The sequence below is a fragment of the Rhopalosiphum maidis genome, chromosome 3 (genome assembly GCF_003676215.2).
Source record: "Rhopalosiphum maidis isolate BTI-1 chromosome 3, ASM367621v3, whole genome shotgun sequence".
Classification (NCBI taxonomy): Eukaryota; Metazoa; Arthropoda; class Insecta; order Hemiptera; family Aphididae; genus Rhopalosiphum; species Rhopalosiphum maidis.
Window position 1 is genome coordinate 37,947,313 of NC_040879.1, and position 5,704 is coordinate 37,953,016.

A 5,704-nucleotide genomic window follows, 5' to 3' on the forward strand; every position below is an offset into this window, starting at 1 on the left:
GGCCCAGAATGAAATGTTGCATATAAATATCTAATTGCATATCGAGATTTTTGTCAATACATTAGTACATAATTATTTATTAATTATTTTTACATTTTATTTTAATAATATTGCCATCTGATTATAAAAAGAGTTATTTTTTTAATTGTTATACCTACTGTTGATATTATGTACTATTATGTATTAGGAACTTTGTTTTGTTGATTTTATTTAGATTATTTTATACTTATTATTTGTATACTAATTATTAGGTTATTATAATTATAATAAATAAATAAAATTAAAAAATTGTATACACATCGATTTTGTTTTATATCATACATAAATTCTATTATTAATTGTTATTGTTATTAGTTTTACATCAATATTCAATATAATATACTTATATTTAATCTAAATATTTTAGAAGGAGGCTAACATAGGCAATTAAATATACGAATCAATAATCAACGTAAAATTTCAAATGATCGAAGGTTTAACCAACCATTGTTTATAATTAATGTTACAGACTGTCGAATTTCAAGCCTAATTTTAGTTGTCGGCTAAAATATTGTCGGCTGTTATATTTGTCGGATTAAATACTTTCGGTTGTAATATTTGTCGGTTAAAATACAGTCGGCTGAAATAATTGTCGGCTAAAATACTGTTGGCTTTAATATTTTCGACTAAAATATAGCCCCTCCTAAGTCTTCGTAAAATGTGTCAAATAACACAATTCGATAATGCTTACTTTTTCCCTCCAAATAACATCTTATTTCCTCATTGAATTGTATAAAATAAATACCTGCAGTTTATGAGAACAGCTTGCCTATAGCCTCTCCCAACTTTATAAACTAATACTCGTCGTGGACTTTATCACTGCTCAGTGCTAGGACAAAACTCAAAAAGATTCAAAATATTTTGAATATATCCATATCTGTATATTCATATTTTATGAAAATTTCATGTGTAAATGCGGTTGTTCATTTTTATATATAACAATTAACAATAAAAAAACAAAATCGATTGTTGTAAAGTGATGTGCGTATTTTTTTTTTTTGACTGATTGTTTTGAAAAGTACTGCAATTTTTACTTTTGAAATAAATCTAATTTGTGCTACTGCTTACCAGATATCACTTTTGAATTTAAAAATTGAACTATTGAAGCATTTTCGTTTTAATTATTCTTAAAAGAGGCGGCATACATGCGTTCGGAAACACACACACACATACACATAAGACACGTATCATTATAAAACCAATACATTTTATCGCTCCGCTCAGAATTTAAAATTATTTTCTATAATCAAGATAAAATTATAAATTATTAATACAATAACCTTCAACAGCTAATAAAACATTGAAGATTTCTGCTGGACTGTGGAAAAATGTACAATGACATTTTACGAAAATAGTTATTATTATAATAAAAACAACAGCATTGCATATTTTAATCTCAGTTTCACTTTTCTGATATCGGAATATTTATCGTAATCATTTTCATATATCACGTTTTTCGCACACATATTGTCAACTAATTTCTAAATAAAATTTTAATATTCGATTTTGAATATCATATAATATCTTATCGTCAATATTTTTATTGCGGATATCCAAAAAGTAGACATGCGATAAGATGTCGTGTTAGTGTATGTTTCGATTTCGAGGTTTAATCTGTGTTTGTTTTACATTTTTAGTATACGTAATAAATACTTTTAATTAATACTTCAATACTTAAATTATATTAGTAGAATTTTTAATGCGTGTAATAAGGCCTCATAAGGCCATAAATGTAATGAAGGAACGGTAATTTAATCGCCTTATCAATACACATGATGTAAGTTATTTTCATTCTATTTAACTTATGATACATTATACATTTATTTTTATTCTAATTCAATATTTTGCAAACATTTTTTAATTGATTACAATAATTATGTTATTTAGTCTGTTACTGAATTGAAGAGATGGATTATAACATTAAGTAATAGACTTGTTGAACTAACTGCTTAAACTTTACTACCAGAACCGATTTTTAGTCGTACTCGAGGGTATAATGGTGGCAATGAAGCAGACTGGACAAGACATTTACATGCTTTACCAATGTTCATCTCTGCAATTGTGAAGCATTAGGTTATTTTAGCTCTGAGAGACTGTTGTAGAGAAGTTGATGCATTTGCTCAATCTCTTTCAAGGGCTGCGCAAGGAATGACATTTACACTACCTAGGCCTGCCATGTAAATATTTTTTAATGTAATATTTTCTTAAAAACTTACAAATATAATTTTTAGAGTCCCCATGAATGATAGCCGAGCTAATACATTCTTAATGCATATTGAACAAGTGATCAATGAATCGAACCCAGCATTGATTTTATGTGTGATTCCATCGGCACATGGTGATATTTATAGTTTGATTAAACGTCAACTATGTATTGATAGAGTAGGTATATTTCTTATATATATATAATTTATTGTTGTATGTATTTATCATAAACATTTGTTTTCAGTACCATCCCAAGTAGTACTGTTGAAAAATGTGTAGAAAAACATGTCAACATGCAACAAGATTGCTATACAAATTAATTACAAACTTGGAGGCGCTCCTTGGCTAGTTACAATACCTAAAAAAGTAATAGTTGATATAGTCTAGTATACAAATTCAATTGTAATTATTTGTATTTTTATTTTTATATTTTTAAGGGTTGATGATTATTGGTTTTGATGTATGTCATGACAGTCAATGGACAAATATATCGTTTGGAACTTTGGTAGCTACCATTAACGATGCTTATACAAGTTATTATAGTTGTGTTGAAGCTCATGTAAGCGGAGAGGAACTTTCTGTACATTTTTCTACAGGCATAACTTGTAAGAACTTGAGATTTCGATGTGATTTTTTTAGTCTACTCTTATTTAAGTATTTATTGCTTGGCAATTAACTAATTAGTTAATGTGAATTTTCTTAATTCTTATAAACGTACAAACTACTATTAAACTTATGTCTCTAAGGATTAAGGATGCATACAATTCTTAATGTATTCTGTTCCACTGGTTGTAATTCATCAGTTACTTTAATCTCAAAAGTTTTTCCTGGAAACATATATTATATATATATATATAATAAAAAATTATGCGCAGGTCCTAGTTAAATATTTCATTATTGATATACATATAAATTGAATAAATTTAGAACAAAGATTTAAATCCTTATTCTTATAGTTGAATCGCCAAGAGAATAGTATATGAAATTTAGAAATGTGAGACACTACTGTATATAACATGCCACCACTCTAGCAGTCTTTATTATAAACCTTCTATCACGGGGGGGGGGGTTGTAAATTGTTGAGGAGTTATGCTATAAAAGTAAATAACAATAAAGGATTATAATAAAAATATTGTTTACAAATATGTGATAAACAAACAAAATAATTATAAAAATATATATTATTTTTCAGAGGCTCTGATGAAGTATAAGGCCAAAAATGGTACATTACCTACTTCCATTGTTGTGTATAGAGATGGAGTTGGAGAAGGTCAAATATCACATGTTCATAACACAGAAGTTAGACTTTTGCAGGTAGGTATGTTAAAATTATTTTTAATTTACTGATGATTGATTTAAACTTTTTTTCTTAGACTGCTTGTAAACAAGTGTATGGACCAAAATCTGTTTCATTCGCATTTGTTATAGTTACTAAGCGAATTAGTAATAAATATTTTGCTCCTGGTTCTAAAGGACCTCAAAATCCTCGACCTGGTACAATTATTGATACTGTTGTTACAGACCCAACCAAGTAAACTATACATAAACTATTTTTTACATTTTTATCAAACTTCATACTTTTTAAGTGGGATCAAAGTAACTTTGTAATTTGTTTGGGTAATTAACATTTATTATTTGTGTGTGTGTGTATATATATATATATACAAATAATAAATAAAATTAGTAGAATCAATTATCCTTTTAGGCTATTAATTGCTCCTTCTTTTGAAGGTTAGTGTGTACCAAAAGTAAAGAAATATAGGTACGTATATAATATTAATTTTGATTTTGATCTCATGAATTTAAGAAATTAGAAATTAGAAGTAAAGTAAGGAAAATCATTTTAATCAACAAAAAATAAAGATTAATTACTTATTATTTTTAGTCCTGATATAACTTATAGTATGACAATGTAACTTTGTTGAAGTCTTGATTAACTGGTTTTCATTTAATTGTGTGACTGCTCCCCACCATTACCCGATCGATTGAGGTTCTTCTGTATATAATATACAATTGCTGTTCTTGTGTACTTGTTGCCTGTAAGAAATTCTTATGTTATATGATTTAAACTGTTTGATTGTTTATTAAATATCCTGTGTAACAATATAAAAAAGATTTAAATTTCTTTAAAAATTTGAATTTTTATACACTCTTAGCATATTATTTCATCACAATGTGTTTGTAACAAAACAAAACTCGAAATATGGTTGAGCATGACAATAAATGGATGATTTAAACTAATATAAAATATAGCTATAAAATGTATTTGATGATAATTTTATTTTCTGTTATAATTTCTAACCCAACACAAACAAAATATTGATCAAAAAAATTCCTGTGCGTGCCCCTCTATACTCCTATATAATTCTTTATAATGTGTGTACTTAAATCATTAAACAAAGATACTATCTAAACCATTATAATTTAGGCTCAACGTTGATTATCTATCTGTTAGTTAAAACACCATCCTTTATGTATAAGTATTTATGTAAACTGTGTTGTTAACATACTGTAGTAGAAAACCAGTCAAGTAAACGTAATGCATTATAATTTTGCAGGTACGATTTCTTTTTAGTATCACATCATGTTAGACATGATACTGTAACTCCTACCCATTATCAAGTGATTAAAGACACACTTGGACTTCCTCCCGATATAATGCAAAGTTGACTCATGTGTACTACAATTGGACGGTTAGTATACCTTGATGAATTATTTTTTATTATACCCATATTATATTTTTTATAACATATTTCTAGGGTACTATACGGGTTCCTGCTCCATCTCAGTTGGCTCATAAGTTAGCGTATTTCACTAGTCAGACTCTCCAACATGCTCCTTGCACTAAATTGGATGAATTTTTATACTTTTTATAGTTTTGTATACTTAAGAAATAAGGAATTCAACTTAATAATCCTTTTTATGAATTAATATTTAAATATTTTCATTTTATTTATCTTTAATAATATTGTATGATAAAGCACCAGTTTTTTTTTAACTTTAAGAAAAGCTATTTTTCATATTACTTGGATAATATTAATTTTAACATTTCACAACATTATTGCTATTAAAAAATGTCAACAACTACTATTAATATTTTTTATATTATTGAATAAAGTATTATAGATTTTATCTTTTTAAATATGTGTATTATTCTTACAATGACTGTCAAATCATTACTAATATAATTATTTATTAATTGTTGTTCATATGTGTCTCAGCTATCGCACAATTTAATTTTGATAGTAAACAGAACGTAATTTAGCGCATAAGTCTTCTTATTTGGAACACAGTGTAGTAAAAAATATGGTGTGCACAGTTTTGTTTGCTTCATCCTCATTATTTAAATAGATAGTTAAATAGAACAACATTTTATAAAAAAAAATTATAAAATGAAGTATCTTTTACTTTTGTCTCATTTGACTATTCAAACTAAATATTTTTCAGTAAGTGTATTTAC

General features: G+C 26.7%; 1 pseudogene; it reads left to right on the plus strand.

The window, feature by feature from the left end:
• The first annotated feature begins 1,792 nt into the window (after positions 1 to 1,792).
• On the plus strand, positions 1,793 to 5,120 carry LOC113557917 (annotated as a pseudogene).
• Positions 5,121 to 5,704: the final 584 nt, after the last annotated feature.